Source organism: Mastigoproctus giganteus, chromosome 5 (genome assembly GCF_048544385.1).
Source record: "Mastigoproctus giganteus isolate SK-2022 chromosome 5, ASM4854438v1, whole genome shotgun sequence".
NCBI classification, from domain to species: domain Eukaryota; kingdom Metazoa; phylum Arthropoda; class Arachnida; order Uropygi; family Thelyphonidae; genus Mastigoproctus; species Mastigoproctus giganteus.
The window spans coordinates 26,207,738-26,231,204 of NC_143579.1; positions in this window are offsets into that span (position 1 = coordinate 26,207,738).

A 23,467-nucleotide genomic window follows, 5' to 3' on the forward strand; every position below is an offset into this window, starting at 1 on the left:
AACTTCCTATTATTTTGTGATTATTTTTATTTTTATGTGTTTTTTGTTTTTTTTATATTCATTTTGCAATTTTAATCGCAAATTTGCATTAAAAATATTTTAAAATGAACTGTTCCTTTTTCTGAATGAATTAAAATAACCCTGTTAGTTCATCTAAAGCTATGTTTGACAAAATATGGATTACATTTTTCTTCTCTGCTTTCTGTTTTATATTTTGTTGATTTCTGTTTTTTTTTTTCTTTGAATATGTTATTTTTATAATTCTAGAAACTTTTTTTATAATTTAAGAAACGTTAATTTTCTTTTGAATACTGAGATTTTTAATTTATGCGATTTTTATGTGAGTTTTGATTTGTGATTTTTAATTTATGGGTCTTTATTAATGTGTTTTTTTTAATGTATGTGAGTCTTCAATTTTGTGTTCTTTTAATTTAATTGATTTAATTGTTATTTTTGATTTAATTGATTTTAATGTTATTTTTGATTTAATTGACTTTAATGCGATTTTTATTTTATTATTTGTTATTTTTATTCATTTATTTATTTATTTTCCTTTTGGATATGCTCGATGATTTTGCCATATATTTTAAAACGTTAATTTACTTTGCAAAAACATTTTAAATACTGAAGTTTAAATATTTTTCAATTAAATTTCCTCCTTAGGAACAGTGTCGAAAATAAAATGCGAATAAAGTGAAAATATATTAATATTTAAAAAATTTAAAGGTAACGAAAAATATAAAAATAAAAATAAGAACTTTTGACTGAGTTATCCATCACTTATTGAGAAAGCAATTTTTAAGTGAGAGAAATTGCATTAACGGATGTATTGTGCTGCCCCCTGATGACAATCAAACGAAATAAGATTTAATATTTAATTTTCTCTACTTTTATTATGAATTAATATGAGCTATGATGTATAATTATTTTATTTTCTCTTGATATTATTTATTAAATAAGGAAATTGAAAAAATGATATTCTTTTCATAAAATCACGGCGCTTTTATTTTATATAAAATAATGGAAATATTGAAATAATGTTCAGTTTAATTTAATGTTTACTAATCTTTCAGTCACATTTAAGACTTTATATTTTTCTTAGTGCAAACCTCATTATTAGCACCTTACGTTTTTCTTAGTGCAAAACTCTTTGTCTTTAGTCTCGCGGAACAAAAGAATGTTAAGTCTCTATTGTTAATGTTCCTAAACAGGGGCGTTCCTAGGGTATGTGTCGTCCGGGTGCCATTTGAAATATGGTGCCCCCCCTTTAAAATTTTCTTCATATGTGTATGTGAGTTTCAGGTTTTCACTCTCGGGACGACCAGCCCCTGTTCCTAAACTTCTTCTCGTCTTGAATCCTCTGCAGCTGTCATATTTTAACTCTTAAAGCTTTAACTACGGTGAATCAGGTCCCCACGTAGACTCCTGATTTCCAGACTTTGAAACTTGCAGAAATGCAATCTCCTATTACTAATCGGATTACGTTTTCTTGGGGCTCTCCTGTCTGAGCACGTTTTAACCTTGTTTTTTTTTGTTGCGTTTTAATAAAGTTTGTGGAGTACACACGAAAAGATTTGGCAAAAGTAAATATCATAAGACTACAAATTTCACATGAAACAAATATATATTTTATGATTCAAGAAAGCCTAAGGCTTGTGCTGCACCAGCTAAAAAAAGAGAAAAAGGTAAAATAATAATAATAATAATAATAATAATAATAAAATTAAATAAATAATAAAAGAAAATGAAATAGACAACCTATGTATTTCCCTCCTCCTGTAGTTAACTATCCAGCTGACCTTTTAATTTTCCCAATTTAATTTTCCAATTAAAAATTGTAGGTAACTTATTCCAGTAATTTATAATTCGCTCGCTAAAATGGAACTTCCTGAAATCCAGTTGAAACATCTCCCCCGGAATTTGAATTTATGGCCCCTAGTTCTAGAATAATTTATAACGGTAAAAATTTTGCCCTCATTCATTTTACTTTTGCCTCTCAAAGCCTTAAACACCTCAATCAAGTCTCCTCTAAACGCTTCACTGTTTCTATTAGATAGCGTAGTATTGACATTTAATTAATTTAATTTATTGATCTTATTCATTTAAAATAGCATGCCCCAGACTAGAGCAGCAAAGCAACGGGCACAAAGTGGCAGGAGTGCTGTGACTCGAGGGAAAACTGAGGGGGGCGATTCTCCAACGCATCACAGCCTAAAAAAATGTGCAACTTGTGAAATGTTTGCCGAACTCTCTGGAACGGAACATGATATTGCCATGGGGGATGTCTTTGTGTGTGCGCGATGTAAGGAGTGTAAGGAAATCAGGCAACAACTCAGCGTTGTTATGGGCCTATATGAGAGCTTGAAGGACAGGGTGGATGCCTTTGAAGGATCTAATTTGAGGGGCCCATCAAGCTCTCAGCTGCCCACATCAACGCCAGAGCTTGCACTTGGTCATCACGCAAAACAAGCGGCAACCACCACGGCAGAATGCACTGGTCCCACAGGAACTAGTAGTTGTTGGTGACTCTATTGTCAGGGAAACGGGAAACATGCTTTGTAAAAAGGATAGGTGGAACAGGACCAGGGTATGTTTGCCAGGGGCAAAGGTTGATGATGTTGTAGAGCGGATATCATCTTTTAAGGGCACAAAAGGTGATATAGTTGTACACGTTGGCACTAATGATATTAAGAGTAGGAGACCGGCAGAATTACTTAACAAGTACATGTCACTGTTGAAAAAAATCCGGGAATTAGGGTTGAATTTGAAAGTGTCTGCAATTCTGCCCAGACACGATAGAAGGGAGTATATGATGAAAGCCTTGTCGATTAATTCGGCCCTGGAAAGATTGTGCAAGGCTCAAGGGATAGAATTGTTTTCAGCCTGGTCTGTGCTTGTTAACAGGAGAGACTGCTTCTACAGGGATGGGATGCACTTAAATAGAAAGGGTGCAAGAATATTTGCAGATGCTATCGAGGCAGTGTTAGGTGGGTCGGAAAACTGCTAGCTTGAGGGGATACAAGGACTAATAGTTTAACAGTAGCCACAGGCAGAGGTGAAGGTGATTCTGCACAACTTCTATTAGAATAAGTAGCGACCTGGAGAGAGGGGTGTTGTGGGTTTCAGGGACGGATGGCAGTCATCGTGTAATAGGCGGGTATATGGGATGTGCTAGGGTAACTAGGAATAGGAGCATGTATGCTTGCATGTATACCAATGCTAGAAGTATAGTAAATAAATTTGATGAATTTGAAGTGTTGGTGAAGACATCAAAGGCGGATATTGTTGGGATAGGAGAGACGTGGTGTCACACAGATAAAAGGAATGCAGAATTGGAATTTGGGGAGTACAATGTGTACAGAAAGGATAGAAAGGGAGGAGGTGTTATGCTGTTAATTAAGAAAAACATAAAATCAAAAGAAGTGCATCCAGTTGATATAGATGAACAGTGCACTGTTGAGTCAGTTTGGTGTGACATAAGCACTGCGAAAGCAAAAATAAGAGTACGAGTGTGTTATAGGTCTAATGACTCGAATGAGTACATTAAACAATTGTACAGAGAAATAGAGTGGGCTAGTAAATCGGAATGTCTTATAATGGGGGATTTTAACTTCCCAGATATTGACTGGAACTTGTGGGTTGGTCACTCACACACTAGTCAGACTTTTGTGGATTTATTGGATGATTGTTTTCTGCAGCAGCATGTTCGAGAGGCAACCAGAGAAAGTAATACTCTTGATCTGGTTATCAGCAGTGATCATTCATGTATTAAGAAATTGCAGAAAAAAGAACCACTAGGTGGTAGTGATCACAGTGTACTGATGTGGGATTTACTTAAAGATTTAATTACCATCAGGGGTAAAGGCAAGGGTCTTTGCTTCCGTAAAGGTGAGTACAGTGGTCTCCGATAGTTTTTAAATTCTGTACAGTGGGATCAACTGACAATGTTACCAACAGTAAATTCTAAGTGGGAAGCATTCAAGGAATTAATCGTGGATGCTACTAAACGTTTCATACCTATTAAGAAATATTGTTCAAGGTTTAGGCCTAAATGGTTATCAAATGAACTAATGAGACTCGTAACAGAGAAGAAAAATGCATGGGATGCATATAAATTATCAAGCGACTCAGAAGCCTATGGCAGATATAAGTTAATCTGTAATCAGGTCACAAAGGAGGTTCGGCAGGCGAAGGCAGATTACTAGAAATCCTTGGCAAAAGATGCCAAGAAAAACAACAAGGATTTCTTTACTTATATAAACTCTAAAAGGAAGGGGATGAATCTGATTGGTCCCCTTGACATCGATGGTTCGACTGTTGATGATCCTGCTCAGATAGCAAACAAACTGAATGAGTATTTTGTATCTACATTCACACATAAGGAATTATTAAGATTTGAAAATGGCAGAAGGTTATCAAATTGTAGCAGGATACTTAATGATTTTGTAATAACTGAGAGCAAAGTGGAGGAGAAATTGTTGAAATTAAACATAAGAAAGGCACCTGGGGTGGATGGGATCTATCCAGTTATATTAAAGGAGGCGGCAAGGCAACTAAGCAAACCCGTAGCCATAATTATGAGAGCATCCTTGGACTCAGGGGAGGTCCCCACGGAATGGAGATGTGCAAATGTATCCCCAATTCACAAAGGGGGAACGAAGGGTGACACGAATAATTACAAACCAATTAGTTTAACTTCTGTTCCGGATAAAATAATGGAGTCATTGGTTAAAGATGCATTGCAGGATCATCTAAACAAGACTGCAGCAATAATTCAGACACTGGATGGGTTTGTTAAGGGAAAGTCTTGTCTGACAAATTTGATAGGATATTATGATGTGGTTGCAAAGGAACTGGATGCAAAAAATAATTTTGATATCATATATTTGGATTTCAGGAAAGCTTTTGACACTGTTGCGCATGGAAGACTATTGTACAAATTGGAGCAGAATGGTATTAGGGGTAAGTTGCTACAATGGATAAAAGGATGGTTGAGTGGGAGAAGACAGAGGGTGGTAATTAGTATTAGTATTAGTATTAGTAACGGCCGCATGGTGCAAGAAAGCCTATGGCTTATGCTGCACCAGCCAAAAAAAAAAAAAAAAAATGAATGGGTGCTGCTCTTCGTGGAGTAATGTTATTAGTGGAGTCCCACAGGATTCGGCATTCGGTCCACTGTTGGTTTGTATATTTATCAGTGATATTGATGAAGGTGTATCAGGGTTAGTGTCGAAGTTTGCAGACGATACGAAGGTTGGCAGGGTTGTTAACGTCAGTAATGGCAGTGTGCTACTGCAACAGGATCTAGATAATTTGGGCAGATGGGCTGAGAAATGACAACTGAAGTTTTACCTTGACAAATGCAGAGTACTGCATATCGGCAGAAGTAACCCCAGAGAAACGTACCAACTGTGTGGTACTACACTTAAGGTGGTAGAAAATGAAAAAGACCTGGGAGTAATTGTGCAGTCAGATTTGAAGTTTTCTGAGCAATGCAAGCAGGCTGCCAGGGCAGGTCATGGGGTTTTGTCAATGATATATAGGAATTTTGTTAGCAGGGAAAAGGAGGTGATTGTCCGTCCCTCTGCATAAGATAATAGTCAGGCCACGCCTGGAGTATTGCGTACAGGTCTGGAGGCCTCATTTTAGGAAGGATGTAGATTTGCTTGAGCGTGTACAGAGAAGGGCAACAAGATTGGTGAGGGGAATGAAGTATCCTCTTACCAAGAGAGGTTTAAGTTGTGGAAATTGCAGTGGCTGGAGACTAGGCACCTGCACGGTGATCTGATTGAGGTGTATAAGGCCTTGAATGGGTTCAGCACGCTGAATTCTGATGGGATCCTTCCACTTGTTCAGATTACAAACCTTAGGGGGCATAAATTCAAATTAAGAAAAGACAGATGTAGAATAGATGTGCGGAAATTTGCCTTTAGCCAGCGGGTGGTTAATTGCTGGAACAAACTTCCATCTGTCGTTGTGGAAGTTGATAGATTGAATAAATTTAAGGAGGAACTGGACAGGCATTTGGAGGGAGTGGAGTGATTTTTTTTTTTTTTTTTTTTTTTTGGCTGATGCTGCATAAACTCATACACTTGCTTTCTTGCATCACATGCCAATACTACAACTACTACTAAACACCTAATACAACCCTGTCAAAATCGGTAAACCGATTTGTTAAACACGATTTTCCCTTTAAAAACCATGCTGCGTATTCTTCAGAATTCCATTTGTATCTAAATTATCCTTATAATATCGGTGTTTAGATACACCATAGACACACTTAAAAAAACTACAAAGTAGTTGTTGTGGGCATCATTTGCTCTTTCTCATATTGTGCTCTGCCTTCACGACGAGTTGCCATGATACTGCACTACCTCAAATAAGTAACGCTTCACTAATAGAGAAGACTATTGTTACTTATTCTCAGTGAGTACCACCACCCAGACATGTTTCAAGGCTATTTATGTATGTATGTGAATATCTACTCGATTATCCACTTGTCCCTATTAGACTTAGAAAAGCAAAAAGTAGAGGGAAAGTACTAGTAGGAGTGGAAGAGGAAAAGAAACGGTGTAGAAGAATGAAAGGGACAATAACTCCTTCAACTCACACCACTCAAAAACTCATAAACTCCTCGAATAGGCAACGCTTCCCCAGTAGAGAAGACTGTTGTTACCCATTCTCGGAAACTCCGTGAACACCAGGCTCCCCAGACATGTTTCAAGGCTATTGGCCTATCATCAGTGGGTGGGCACGTACCCTAGTATTGCAGACATGACGACCCAGTTGTGAAGACGACCCACTATGGTGTATCTAAACACCGATATTATATAGATACTAAACTCTTAAAGTATTATGCCATGTGCATTTAATTATTTTAAATATTATCTTATACACCTTTTGGCATCTCTCATATTGTGCGATTAACTTCACAACTGGGTCATCATGTCTGCAATACCAGGGTACCTGCCCACCCACTGATGATCGGCCAATAGCCGTGAAACAGAGCCTTCTAGAGGCTAGTTTGTGAATTGTTTCGTTCATTGGGGTTCTACTCGTTCTGAAGGTTGAGGAAAGCGTCCGATCGTATCAAGAGGTTAGCGGTGGTCCTTTCAGCTGAGGTTACCCCCTTTGTGAGGAACTTCCATTCGGAGGGTAGTAAGTGATTGATTTTCTTTTGTTTTACATTTCTGTGAAATTTATTTCTGCCAAGTTAGATATTTTTTTTCTCGTTTTGCTGGTGTCAGGCAGGACACGGGATTTTTTATCTATTCATTTTCCTTAAGGAACCGAGATTAATTGTCATTGTAATACAGTGACAATCATGTAATTGTCACTGTATATCATTGACAATGGAGTATTGTCAATGATATACAGGAATTTTTCCAGCAGGGATAAGGAGGTGATTATTCCATTGTATAAGGCAATGGTCAGGCCACACCTAGAGTACTGTATACAGGTCTGGAGGCCTCATTTCAAGAAGGATGTAGAGCTGCTGCAACGAGTACAGAGAAGGGCAACAAGATTAGTGAATGGAACAAAGGGGTGCTCTTACGAAGAAAGGCTTAAGTTTTGCAAATTACAGTGTCTGGAGACTAGGCACCAGCGAGGTGATCTGATAGAGGTGTATAAAGCCTTGAATGGTTTAAGCATGCTCAATGCTGATGGGATTCTTCCTCTAGCTCAGAAAAATCACCTGAGAGGGCATAAATTCAAATTGAGGAAAGACAGATGTAGGATAGACGTGTGGAAATTTGCCTTTAGCCAGCGGGTGGTTGGTTGGTGGAACAGACTGCCATCCCTTGTGGTGGAGGTTGATAGCCTAAATAAGTTTAAGGCTCAGCTGGACAGGTATTTTGAACGAACAGAGGGGTGAAGTGGAAGTGGGTTTTTTTTTTTTTTTTTTTGGCTGATGCTACATAAGCTTGCTTTCTTGCATCAAATGCCTCTACTAATGCTAATGCTAAATGCTAATTATGGCACAGTTCGTTTTTAGAGAAAGAACAGTGGAGTTTCAGACTACAGAGGTTTGTCTGATTAGAGAGGTAATGCGAGGAGTGACTCAGGTTGTTTCGGTTCACGAGATAAAAGGATTAACTCCATTACCGAGGCAGAAATATCAGTTGGTCTTGAAAACAATAGAGGCAAGAGAAAAGGTTTTGAAAGGGTTTTCCATTAGAAACGTAATGATCAAACCTGTGCAAATTGGTAACATACGCAAAGTGGTTACTATTGACAGGTTTCCGGTAGAAATGTCTAATAGTCCTGTCGAGAGCTTTTTTAACAAGTTTGATAAAGTTGTTAAGATTCAGAGGAAAGAATATGAGGAATGGCCAGGTGTAGAAACAGGTACGGTGCAAATTCATATTGACATGAAAACGCCCGTGCCAAACATCATCGATTTGATGGGTCATAGGTTATTAATAAATTACCCAGGAGTTCAGAAAGTTTGTTTGAGGTGTGGAGGTAAAGACCACTTGGGAGCAGAATGCCAAAAATCACGTTGCTTTAACTGTAATGGCACCGGTCACATTACGGCCAACTGCCTTAAAAATTGTAAAAAATGCGGAGCTTCCACGCATAAATACATTCAATGCCCGGAACGCACGTTTGCCGAAAGAGTTGCTGGTGGGGGAGGACAGCAGAAAACGAGCGAGCCGCCAAAAGATATGCCGAACGCGGAAACTATAGTAGCGCAGAGGGGTGAGACGCAGGTTAAAGACATCACACCAACTTTTACAATAGCGTACGATATATCGGAACACGCGGAACTAACCGAGGATATGGAAGCGGACAATATAGTACCAAATGTACATAAGCGGGGGGGAGACGGAAGAAATAAGCGGTAAAAGTAAAAGAGCAAAAGGGGGAACAGAGGAAATTCAAGAAGAGACCGAAACAAAAACAAATAGAGGGGGAAGAGGTATCAATTTTGTCAGGCGGTAAGAAAGATTTCGGGGACTGATTCGGATTCAGATGGCATACACACGAAGGAATACGAAGGAATAGAATGGTTAAATGTAGTAGGAAACACAAAAGAATACAGGGAATATAGGCGAGGTTTGGCGGAAATTGTTAAAACTCGAGGAGAACCGAATTTTCTTTGGAATGAAAACGAGGAGGGTCAGGTAGTGAATATTCAATTCAGTTGGGGTGATTTCGTTATTTCCAATATTAAAAACAAGAATGTTGGAGATCTCGCTGTGTTGCTCACCAGTAACAAACTAAAGTTAAATGCCGAACATAGGAATATCTTAGCAGAAGTTTTAGTAAAGTTCTGCTCATAATGTCCGGAATAACATTTATGTCGTTAAATGTACAGGGTGTGAGAGCGATTAACAAACAAAGGATGATATGGCAAATTATGATGAACATGGGGGTGAAGATTTGGTTCCTACAAGAAACCCACTTCGCAAGTTTAGCAGACATCCAGCAGTTTCAAAACAGATACCGGTTGTTAGGATTTTGGAGTTTTGGGACAAATCGATCCACAGGGGTGGGAATAGTAGTGGTTCCTCCAATTTTAGGGACTGTACGACTGGCGGGTAAGGATACAGAAGGTCGGGTTGTGGCAGTGGATTGGAGTTATGGGGGGCGCACAATTAGACTAATCTGTGTCTATAGTCCAAATTCCACTTTAGAAAAGAAAACTCTGTTTCAGGGGCTGGGAAACTATATGAGGGGGGTGCAGTGGGTTATAATGGCAGGGGACTGGAACTGCGTTCCTGACCCCATTATGGATAAAATTCTGGCAGGTGCCCCGCAGTATGGTGCAGGGGGGGGGGGTTCGCGAATTAATCGAGGTTTGTACTAAATCGGACTTGGTAGACGTCTGGAGGAAAAAAAATCCGGGGAAACGAGTGGCCACGAGAATAGCCAATAATATAGGAACTAGGTTAGATCGCATTTATGCAACAAGTCAGTTGAAGGATAAAATAACAATGATACGGCATGTGAATTTTGCGGGAGGTCGACAAGTTTCAGATCACATGGCAGTAATGTGGAAGGGAGATTTATTTACGAACGTTAGTCTGGGAAAAGGCTATTGGAAGCTCAACCCAGCAGTTCTGGAGAGAGAGGACTGGGACTTTACAACAGTTGTTAAACAGATAATAGAGCAAGGTGGTAATGAATGGGAAATGTGGGCGAAAATAAAAGAAAGTGCTAAATCATTTTATTGTTCCAAAATTAAGGAAAGAAACGAACAACGCAGAAATAGACTGAAAGATCTCTTCCAAGAAAAAAGAATTTACCAACGGTGCGGGGAAGAAAGGGCAACAGTAGAAGTACAAGCGATTATTGACGGTATAATATTGGCAGCAGAGAAAGAAAAAGCGCGAAAAATACAGCTGAAATTTAGGGAAGCTGATACTCCTTCAGCTGCGTTTTACCAAAGAAGACTAAGGCTAAATAATTTAGCCAAAACGGTTCAGGAAATTAAAGACGATGACAACACACATTCAACAACGTCAACTATTATGAATAGTTTTGTAAATTACTATGAAAAAGAGTTTGCTTTGCAGAAAAAAGAGAGAGACAACTCCATTTGGGCGATTGGACAATTCACTCCCGAGCAAAAAGCATTACAGGACAGGGAAATAATTATGGGGGATCTAACTGTGGCTCTAAAATCATGTAAATTACGACGCGCGCCGGGACCGGATGGTTTGGGGGTAGAATTTTATAAGAAATTTTGGAACTTGTTAGCGCCTATTCTTTTGGCAGTCTTTAACAATTTTTTTCAGGAAGGGGTTGTACCCGAAGGCTTTTTAAATGCCTATACTACTTTCATTCCGAAGCATGGACGGGATTTAACGAAAATTGCTAACTGGCGACCTATAACGTTGGCTAATTGTGACTACAAAATATTTGCAAAGATTTTGATAACTAAGTTAAAACGCGACGTAACCCAGGTAGTTAGAAGCACACAGTGCTACGGTATACCGGGGAGACGGATAGAATATAACCTTTGGCTATTAAAAGATATATTAGAATATCGGAAACGGAAAAGTTACAATTTAGCGTTAGTGGCAATCGACCTAGAAAAGGCTTTCGATAGAATCGACCACGACTACCTTTTCTCTATAATTAAAGATACGAACATAGGATCTCAGTTGTTTACAGTTCTCAGAAATCTATATACACGTAGTAACACACGACTTTTGATAAATGGAGAAATCTCGAAAAACATTAAAATTGAAAGGGGAATTAAACAAGGATGTCCGCTTAGTCCTTTATTATTTACGTTAGCTCTAGAACCACTACTGGGAAGAATAGACAGAACTGAGGCCATTCAGGGGATACCGTTGCCACAGCCGGCAGAGCAGTGTAAATGTATAGCATATGCGGATGATGTTACCGCCACCCTCACTACGAGTTATGCGGTGGAAGAATTTATGTCACTCGTTACTTCTTTTGGTAAGAAGTCGGGGTTAAACATAAACGAAGATAAAACCAGGATCAAATTGTTAGGGGAATGGGTACATCGCCCTTTACCACAACGAGAAGTGGAGTCAGATAAATCGATCCAAATATTGGGAGTTCCGTTTAGAGAGAGCCCCATGCTACCTGTAGGAGGACTCACCACAAAAATACGGGAACGTTTAAAAGAGTGGGAAGTGGGACAATTTTCTTTTGAGAACAAATCCATTATCGTTAAGACCGTAATTCTTCCTATAATCTTATACACGGTGTTTATAACAGGAATCACAGCTAGGACAATGAGACGATTTTACGTTCCAACATTTCAGTTTCTATGGGGAGGAAAACGGCAAGAGATAGCGCAGAAATTTTTATTTTTACCGTGGGAAGAGGGGGGAATAAGTATTCCAAAAATTAATTTGAGGTGTAGTTGTAAGAGACTGCTGGATGTGGCTAACATGGTGCAATCTAACCATTTAGTAGCGGTACTGATAAAATATTTTATGGGATTTAATACAGCCTTAATTAAAGGAGGCACTTATCTAGGGCCTAAAGCAGAGACAATTCCTATATATTACAAAAAAATTCGGGATATGTGCACGCAGTTCAGGGAGAAAGATATAGATCATTTTAAGGGTGGTTTAAAACATCTCTACTGGGCACTGTTTAACTCGGAAAATCCAGAAAAACCAAATTTAGGAAACCTTAATGCGCACTTGTTTTTTAAAAATCTAAAAATTGGCAGAAACTACCCATCACGGATTGATTTTTCGTGGAGGGTTGGTTATGGAAATATACCGGTGAATGATATCACGTATAGATTTAGTCAGACAGGCAACAGATTATGCGAATTTTGTACCGAAAATGAAACAGTGTACCATTTATTTTATTACTGTCGATTCGCGCAGGAAGTTTGGAAGAGAATTTGTCGATTTTTAAGGATAAGACAGTTCACGTTGGAGGAGGTAATTTACTTGCAATTCGATCATCCCTTGGGCAAGAAGAAAATGTTCACTATATTTTTAATTACAGAGGCAAAATATCATGTGTGGAAGCTCCGAAAACGGAAAAGGTTTGGGACCTTCAAGGGATCTCTTTGGGACTTGAAACAAACAATGTCTGCTTCCATGCAAAGGTTTTTACAGTTGGAAAAATGGCGTTTAGGGTCTGATAAGTTTCTGAAAAGGTGGGGAGAGCCACCACTTCTGTGCAGTTTGGTTGAAGATGAGGTTCATCTAAAGTACTGGTTTTAGTTATTTGCAAAAAAAAAAAAAAAAAAAAGCAGCACCTGGGTTTCTTTTTCGTTTATTATAAAATTCAGTTTTCTTGATAAAAATCTAGACGTCTTAGGTTCTCATCAAAACAGTTCCATGATATAGGTTTGAATTTTATAACTCAATTTGTTTGGTTAAATAGCTCTGGTCCAATGGGTTTTTTCACCTTTAATTCACAAATAGCTTTGAGACGATCGTCTAGATTTAGATTTTTATGATTTAGGTTTGAATATTATAATTCATTTGTTTGGCTTCATAGATCTGGTCCAATGGGTTTTTTTTTCACATTAAATTCACAATAGCCTTGAAACATGTCTGGGGAGCCTGGTGTTCACGGAGTTTCCGAGAATGGGTAACAACAGTCTTCTCTACTGGGGAAGCGTTACCTATTCGAGGAGTTTATGAGTTTTTGAGTAGTGTGAGTTGAAGGAGTTAGTCCCTTTCATTCTTCTACATGTTTCTTTTTCCTCTTCCACTCCTACTATTACTTTCCCTCTACCTTTTTTGCTTTCTAAGTCTAATAGGGACAAGTGGATAGTAGAGCTATTATCCCACACATATACAAATAGCCTTGAAACATGTCTGGGGAGCCTGATATTCAAGGAGTTTCCGAGAATGGGTAACAACAGTCTTCTCTACTGGGGAAGCGTTACCTATTGGAGGAATTTGAGTTTTTGAGTGGTGTGAGTTGAAGAGTTACTGTCCCTTTCATTCTTCGACATGTTTCTTTACCTCTTCCACTACTACTATTACTTTCCCTCTACCTTTTTGCTTTTCTAAGTCTAATAGGGACAAATGGTTTGAATTTTATAATTCATTTGTTTGATCTGGTCCAATCGGTTTTTTTTCACATTAAATTCACAATAGCCTTGAAACATGTCTGGGTGGTGGTACTCACTGAGAATAAGTAACAATAGTCTTCTCTATTAGTGAAGCGTTACTTATTTGAGGTAGTGCAGTATCATGGCAACTCGTCGTGAAGGCAGAGCACAATATGAGAAAGAGCAAATGATGCCCACAACAACTACTTTGTAGTTTTTTTAAGAGTGTCTATGGTGTATCTAAACACCGATATTATATAGATACTAAACTCTTAAAATATTATGCCATGTGCATTTAATTATTCTAAATTATCCTGAATTCCTGCCTTAATCATTTCCTCCATGATTTTCACTACAGAAGTTAACCTGACCGGTCGGTAATTTCCCACTACACTCTTAGAACTGTCTTTATGTATTGGAGATACATCGGCACTTTTTCAATCCAACGGAATCTCTCCTCAGTCCAGTGATGCTCTCACAATTAGCCTCAATGGTTCATTGCTCACTTGCCGTCTCCCTTAAAATTATAGGTTGTATGCCATCAACTCCAGGAGCTTTACTCGTTTGCAGGCGAAAAGATTTTTCATTAAATAATCATATGAAATTTCAATATCATTAATTATAGAATTTTCAACTTCACTCCCATAATTTTTCACTGACATAAATGGTTGTAGTTCTGCATTTCATCACAGAGTACATATGGTGCAGATGTGGGAAACCACCGGTGGCGCCTGAACCTAAATACTATGCCACTATGACATAAATGGTTTTTCTTCTGTAAATATCGATTCAAAGTAACTATTGAGTTCATCTGGTACCTGGGGTTTCATACTATCTCCTGTCATTACATAAGGTTTCGATATAATTTATCCTTCTTTTCTTCGCATTTATATATGTGAAGAATTCCTTATCCTCACTCTGCTCTCTTTGCCAGCGATTTCTCATCTGCCTTTGCGAGCCTAAATTTCTGTGGCACTATTGCAGATCAATTTGTAGCTGTTTTAGGCTTTGGTGCTTTTTATTGCTCTGTAACATTTCTATTTCGTCTTTTTTTGCTTAATTAATATGGCAACTTCATTATTCACCAAATTGGAATCCTATTTGTGGAGTATTTTTTGATGGTACATATGTATTCAAAGCTTTTGTGAATAATGTTTTTAAGGTATGCAAATTCAATTGTATTCGCTTTCTGTGAAATATCTACCCAGTTAATAGAGACCATATAGCACCTTAAGGCGTCGTAATTTTGTTTCCTAAAATTATAACCCATTCCTTGCCTTTAACTATTCTGGGAAATATTCTTTTCCCTAATACTTTCCATGGAATGTTGATACAAATAACAATCATCTATTTGATTTTAAAATTTTGTCCACCGTGTTGAGTTTCCTTCCCATTTGCCCCAATCCATTTTCGGCAAATTTTAAAATTACTCATAATAAGACATCGATACTTAATTGCCCATGTCATTTGCACGTAGAGGCTCTCATCATAATCTTTACAATCATCTGGCTTGCGTACAGAGTCACAACAAATAAGCTACCCAGAGGACAGCTTATTACTACTGCGCGAACGCCACAGGGAATCCTAACTACTACATAGGAACAATCAATCCATAATATATTAGATGCAATCTTCCAAGAATTAGCCTCCCCGACTCTACCGGATTAACTCCAAATCTGCGCTGATAGAACAACAAGAACCGACCTTCATCTTGATGAGCTACAGGCTACCAACTTAATCAGAAAGAGGAAATGTCCCGGCCGAGATCTACTGGAGCCGGAAATCATCAAAAAAGTAGTAGAAACTACACCGAATTTTCTCCTCAACTTATTTAATACCTATCTCAAATCAGGGACCTTTCCAACTGAATGGAAGACAGCGAACATAAAACTTATCCTGTAGAACCCCTTCAAGCCCCCGACTTACCGGATTCATATCGCCAATAGCTTTGTTACCAGTTGTCAGTAAGCTCTTCGAAAGATTCCTGCATAAAAGGATTAGTCACCACTATGAAGCAGCAAATCTAACTATGCCAACTCAATTTAGGTTCAAACTTGGATCTTCCACCACCAAAGCACTGAGAAATCTCTTGGATTCTGCATCCACTTGCGACAAGAAGTATTTCCTTGTCATAACTATTGATTTCGCCGGGGCGTTCGACACTGTCTGGTGGCCGAGCGTCCTGGCCAGGCTATGGTGCGCCCGCACCTCGGTTAACCTCTACATAACAATCAAGTCCTACCTCTCCAGAGAAAAATAAATGTCGTCGCACCGTACAAAAAGCTGACCAGACTCGTTCGCAGGGACTGCTCCCATGGCTCTGTTCTGGGGCCGCTCCTGTGGAACATGATTTTAGATGAGTTTCTGCTATGGATCTTGGCGATGTGGACCCCCAGGCTTTTGCCGATGACTTAATTTTTGATGATCGCTGCAGACAGCAGGGTCCAGCTCGAAACCAAGGCAAACCAGGCACGGAGGATCCACCAAGACTGGGTACAAACCCATGTCTTAAAAATCTCACCAACCATGACGTCCTCCATATTACTTAAGGGAACCCTTAGCCTACTAAGACCACCACAGATAAAGTTGATAATACGACTATCAAACTGGTAAACCATCCAAAATATCTTGGCTTCATCTTGCACCCTAATCTATCACTTCAATACCACTTGAAGCACATAAGAACACAGATTAAGAATTACTTTTCCCTGGTTGCCAGAATCATAATACGGGATTGGTGGCTCAACAAGCGCACCCTGTCACTCTATTATAAGACTGATGCAAAACGAAGATGCTATCTGCTAGTGGTGAGTATATAAGAAAGGATTACAACATTGCCAAACGTAGAGCATCTTTTTCAATAAATGTTACTGGAAATTGTTGACAGAGATATTATATTGCACGCCATTAGATTCAGAAGAGAGTTGACGAGAGCTATGTGAACAAACTGGCAACCTATGCTTAATTTAGAGGACCCAGCGTATGAGCACAATAGAAACCAAAGAGTTCTATAATTTATCAGATGTTTTTATTTGAGAATTGTTATTTTGGAGAGTGTGCCACGTTTGAACTTGGCTGCTGATTTTTTTTTCTGAGATTATTTGAGTTTTTTAGTGTTAATTCGTTTTTGGAGTTATTTCTGAACCCCTTTTGACATATCCAGTGGTTTTGTATTTGAGGAAAAAGCATGGCTGCTATTTTGTTAGGATTACCGATTAACGAGATTTATTTGTTGGGGTGATTCGACGTTGACAGCCATTGTGTGGCAATTTATAGAGTTGTATAGGTTTAAGAATCCTATAGATGGTTTCTGATGGAGTTAATTTAATATGGATCCAAAACCTAGTACAGTAAGTATACCCTCTGAAGATTTGGAGGGGGGGGAAGGTTAGGAGACCTCTCTTTTATTACCTCCTAAATTGTCTTCATCTCAAACTGAATTAAGAAAACTGTCTGAGTTAAGGTATGCTCGAGGACCTGTGAAAAGAGAGGTATCCAGGATTGTTTCTGGTGTAAAAATGCATCGGCTGTTATAGCCCATTCGCGACAAAGTGCGATTAGTGGTCCGTTGCAATATTTTGTTCTGAAAACCAAAGTTGTATTCTGACATGATTTGCGACATCGTGGCCCGTCTGTTTCCTTGCACGATTCTAGCCATCCTCCTCTGATCTCTCTCATCAAGAAGCGATTTTCTTCCACAGGAGTGCTGTTGAGAGGATGTTTTATGTTCGTTGCACCATTATACCAGTGCAGGTAGGTAGAACGTGCCATCAGATGGGACTGAGGAACAATACCATTATCTCAAGAGTTATACAACCTGAGACTTTAAATACGAAAGCTTGTATAGTTATGATGAATGATAATTCGGGATTATTATTTGATTTTATTTTCTTGAGTTTGATTTGATCCTGGATCAATCTGGTTGGTGGCCTGGTGCTTTCCTTTTTTTGTGTTCCTTGGGAGAACGAGAATAAATGTAGTAGTTGAAGATAGCAGTCTGTGACGACAAAAAAGTTTGTGAATGTGTAATTAGGCTTACGATTTTAATTGTGGATGTTACTATGAATTGTGGGGTGGATTGTTTGGTGCGAGGCCCAATGCCGGCCCGCATCGTTTGTGCCACTAAAATTATAATTTTTGTCACTGTTGAGCTTACCAATATTTCTTCTTTTGGCTCCATCTGTTGGAAGCTACCTGAAAATGAAAAATTACTTAAACTGTTTATTCTCCTCTCTGTAGTTGAAAAGCTGAAAAATAAAAATTGTTTGTTGTTTTTTTTTTTTTGTACGATTAAAATTGTATGTGCATATGGATATAATTAAAGTTTAGATTTTTTTTCTTGACAAATTTCCATCTCTTCTTGAAAGCTTACCTGATAACGGCTGCGTCCGGGCTCTCTCTCACTGAAACATACACTGCCCTATCATTAATATCCGTACACCTGTCTTTAGACAAAAAAAAGAACTTTTATTGTGTCATTTTATATTTTGTGCTGAAACCTTTTGCCTTCAGTCTTCGCGGCATACTCTCAACCAGCGTTTTATAAATGTCCCGTGATATGTTCCTCCACTTGGCCTTCAACGCAACCACCAGTTCGGCTTGTTTTTTGGGCGATCTCGACGTGCAGGTATTCGACGATCCAATACATCCCAAAGATGCTCGATAGGGTTCAGATCAGCCCTCTGGGATGGCCAATCCAACTTTTCCACACCCATGTCCTCAAACCACTCTGTTACGACCCGAGAAGTATGGCATTGCGCGTTGTCTTGCTGATACGGGTATGGCCTTCCCTGAAGTATTGCCATAATGTTGGGAGTGCATGATTGTCCAGGTTGTCCTGGTATTGTACAGCATTCATGGTTTTTTCGATACCGATTAATGGACCAAGCCAAACCATGAAAAGCAGCTCCATACCATGATACTGGCTCCACAAAACTTCATTGTTGGGAGGATACAATCAGGAAGGAACTACTCCCCTGGCATTCGGCACACCCAAAAACGGCCATCAGACTGGTAGAGTGCGAACCTCGACTCGTTTGTCCATTGGACTGTTCTCCACTGCTCTATAGTCCAGGATTCGCGCTCCTTACACCATGTTAATCGGCGTCTAGCATTTGTTCAGGTGATAAATGACTTGTTAACAGCTGCACGATCATTGTAACCCATATCACATTTTGTACTGAAACCTTTAATGTCCTTCGTATTGTACTTGTGCTGACATTTGTCCCAATACTCTCACAGAGGGTTTGTGTGACTTGAGACAATGGCAAATTACGATTTGCGCACACAGTTCTTCGCAAAATTCTCTTGTCCCGTTCTGTTAGTTTTCGTGGTTTACCAGACCGTTTTTGCCATTTGCATATGACGTCACTAACCGTTGACCTAGTGATCCCCAGAGTGACTGCGATGCCTCGTACAGAACTCTTGCTTATGTGGCATCCTATTATCATTCCACGTTGGATGTCTGTAAATTCTGTTGAACGTGTCATCTTGCATGCTCACTTTTGCAATTGTCTGTTCGAAGCCCAGTGTGCATATTTATAACAGGTTCTGTGACGTGTTTCACGCATAGGACCTGTTTCACTATCCATGAAGGGGTGTCCGGATATTAATGGTAGAGCAGCGTATGTATTACGTCTGTAAATTGCGTGTGCTCTCTGGTCGATTTGCCTGTTTTGCTGGATGAAAAACCCCAGTTTCTGGGGGAGGGAAACCTTGCTATCTACGCCTGAGACCGACTAACTCAGCCACGGAGTGAAAAAAGCCCATTAAAGTATCTCGCGTCATCGAAGGGGTTCGAATCCGGGGCTTTTTCACCCGGTGTGGGGAGGACGGTGACGATACCACTGTGCTACCGCGCAGACGGTATATATACACTGGGTAAAATAACACAAGTAATAAGTGAAGGTTAATGGCAAGATGTCGAAGAAGGTGATGAATTTGATTACTTAGGGTCAAGAATAAATAAAAATTGTGACTATTCAAACGATGTACAGGCAATTGTTAAAGCGGTGGTCACTAATCTAACAAAATTACGGAGAGATCAAGGGTTGAAGATCAAGTGTTTCCAGTTGCCACTTATGTATGTGAAGGATGGAATCAGAAGAGAGTTGACAGAAAGAAAACTGAATCATTTGAACTGTGGTGTTACAGGAGAATACTGCGTATTTCTTATCTTGATCGAAGAACAAATGAATGGGTATCGAATAAAATTGGCAGGCCTAAAATTCTTCTTCATAGCATCAACAGAAGAAAACTTAAATTTTTTGGACACATAGTAAGGAGGGAAAACTTTCTGTCGAAAAATATAATGGAAGGAAAAATCGAGGAGAAGAGGTGCAGAGGAAGAGCTGCAGCCGAGTTTAAGTTATTTAAATGGGCCACATGGAAGTCTCAGTTATCTCCAAAGCAGTGAACTACAGCGATGGCAACTCTCTCGATCTGGGAAGATTGCTAGTACTAACTACAATTACCGGTTTACTATTCTTTTTTAAAGAAAAATCCATATGCAAGGCCGTACTTAAGTTTTGAAGAAAAAAGTGTCTTAAAAGACACTCTTATGGGGATAAGAGTGTCTTTTATAAAAGTTATAAAAGAGAGAGGGATAGGGGAACCCCCCCCCACCCAAAAAAAAAAAACTGATAGAAGATGGATTGGAAAGTTCACAGAAAAGAAATTGATTGAATGATGAACCGATTTATTCGATTGGGTCATCGACTGATTTGTCTCTTGACGATGGAATGGTTGATCCATTCCTTTAAAGTTAGACCTAAATCTAACCGGATCAATCTTACGTTTTATTCATGCGAATAAAAGTGGAAAGGCTTCCACTGAGATGTACTCTCTGTGTCACAAGTAATGAATGGCTGCCAGTGCAAAGTTGTTATTATGAAGTCGGCTGCCAGCCAATGTAACAAACGTTTACTCCTACCTTTCAAGGAGGCTTGTAATTAAAGTTCCACTTTCCTGCATGTAATCGATATCAATCTAAATTTGGCTGGCACGAAGACCACTTGCAGTTTCCCACGTCTTGATATCCTTTCTTCTATTTTAGTCTCTTTCCAAGAATCTTTGAACTCTTGATTAGCTTGTGACAGCATTACAATAGCAATATACGCAAGCAAACTTGTTTGCCATGCAGAGCCCACTTCACTGTCAGACGCATTCACGATGACATGAGTTCCTATAAGTGCCATATCCAACAAGCAAAATCTTGTGAAATTCAAAAGACTGGCTCTTAAAGATTGAAAATTTGCATGGAAATCGCCTAATTTATATAAGTTATCACCAGATTCAATAGAGATCAATTTATTTTGAAGAGAGTGAATGTAATAATTCTATACCATATCTTTCAGGAAGGTACATCGACATTTTTGCAATTTCATTATTCTACACTACCCTACAAAACTTTAGTGCATTGGATATTTCAATGTGCGAGCTTCCTGTCAAATCTAAATGGATTAGTCCTTATTCTCGTCATCTATGGAACCTTAGAGCTTCCTTTGAAAAAGTTTTCCCCAATCAAGGGACAACCAATTTTTCCCTTGGTGTAGAAAATGATAAGAAGGGCAACACTATGAAAAATCATGTTTGCCTTCTGCAAGTATGGAGATGGCCATATCCATTATCGTCACAACTGGGGATATAAGTGAAAATTGTCCTTAGAAGTGTACAGATTTGTTGTCTTTATATACTCAACGTTGCTTCGTTGAGTATAAAGACGCACAGGCTGCTCGACTGCAGTAAACTGGAGCTATAATGAGGAAACGTGTGATCTATCAGACGTTGAAAAAGGTCCTAGCAGGAGCCACGTTTCAAGAAACGAAAAACAATTGGTTTCTCAAAAGCATCCATCTCAAAGGTTTTTAATGAATGGAAAGCAAGCGATTCTTCCACATCTCAAAGGTGTAAATGTGGCAGAAAAACAATACTTCAAGAGCGAAGCCGTTGTTCTCTAATGAGGACTGTGCGGGAAATTGGACATTCGGTGTGTAGCAATAACGTCTGAATTCAACCAAGCCCAGAACTGCCCTATTTCGACCATACCATGGGCAGGAAATTAAATAAATTGGGCATTGGCATTGATATTGGACAGTAAAGGCTTGGAAAACGTTACTTGGTCTAATGAATCTCGTTCCCTGTTGTTTTACACTGATAGGAGGACCAGAATGTGTGTAAAACAGTATAAGTCCTTGAACCCATTCAGCTAAGTGTCAACAGTGCAGGCTGGAGGGTGGCATAATGGTGTTCGGAGTGCTTTTTTGTGGTGCATATTGACCCACCCCTTTGCACCAATGGAGCAATATTTGGATGTTACAAGCTCTCTGGAAATTGTTTCCAATGAAGATGGACACTCTGCATCCCCAATGAGACTGGCCCACCCAGAGGATCAGGATACCACAAGTAGAGACTAATGAAAGCGACAAACTGGACTAACACAAGGGCATAACAAACAGAAAGGGAACACTAGGAACAACTATATATCTCGAGAGACAGCTCCAATGTAACTATCTCCCAAAAAACAGACGTGCCTACCGGAAATTACTGCAAAACTCTGAAGTAGATACAACACATGAACGTGACGAACTGGACCTGACTTCTGGACTTGGACCTCCACCGAACTAACGCATAGATGAAGATTGCAACTTGAACTCGGACCTCCGCGCAAAGATGAAGATTGTATCTTATGATGCCATACAGCCATATGGCGTCCCGGCTGGACACTCTGCCTAGTCTGCTTTTTACTCCTCTTTCCCTGGCAGGGGGAGGGGACGGGCTGCTTTCTCCTCCACCTCTTGCCACCCCCTTTCTCCTCTGGTGGGGCATGGGCATGCCCACTGTTTCAACAGGGGTCATCTCCCCTATCGATCCCTTACTTCCAATTTCCAACCGCCCAGTCTTCCGCCTCTCCTCCCATCTCTTTTCCCTTACACAGCGCCTGCCCCACACGTCCAAATTTAAAACACCAAAATTCATGCCCGACCTATTAGGAAATCTTATCACTTCCAGCGTATATCCCTTATAGTCCCTCTAAACAGCGTATAATATACCATCCCAACTGCGCCCGAAAGAAAAGAAGTTTTTTTTTTTTAGGTCCTAGTCACTGAAATCTCAGGAAAGTAAGTGGCAGGACCTGCCAGAGCAAACTTTAAGGGAACACCTGGCTGGTCTCCCCGTGGCAGAGTACGTAAACGTCCGATCCCATCATGGGCCCGGCGGCTAACAAGCCAGATGAACAAGGGGCACAACATATTACACAACACATGACTCACACACTTTTAAACCTCTGGCCTTGACAGCGTACGCTCCTCGATACAAAGAACATACGCCGAGATGGGGTAAATCCCTGGTGCCGAAAATACTCTGTACTCTGCATCCCTCTTCATGGCTGCAGATTACTCATCCGTGAATTGATTCTTCCGACAATTCTGACACACAAGGTCAAACTTCTGCAGAATTGGTTCTTGGAACATTAGAGTGAATCTAGTCTACTGCAATGGGCTCCAGTCTACTGTGATGTCCAATTGGACTAAGATCTGGTCCAATTAGACCAGATCTTAGTCCAACTGGACATCTGTGAGATGAGGTGGAATGGGCTCTTCAGAGTACAGATCCGCAACCATCCAATTTGTAACACCTGTCTAAAGCATTTGAGTCAACATTGACCTGCATCCCCGTACACCTCGTTGAGTCCATGTCATAACTAATCCAGGCTTTTCTGATGGCTAAAAGGTGACCTACTCGATATTAGGTAGGTGTACTTAATAAAGTGTTCATTCAGTGTATTTTGCCATACAGAGAAATTAGCACTATCCATGCTATAATAAGTAGCACCAGAGATATAAACAATGCACGTGACATACTATGTTACCCAAAGTATACTGTGTGACCAAAAAGTTTGTGCTGTTTTTTAAAGGTTAATTATTTTACCAAAAATTATTTGGAGTCATT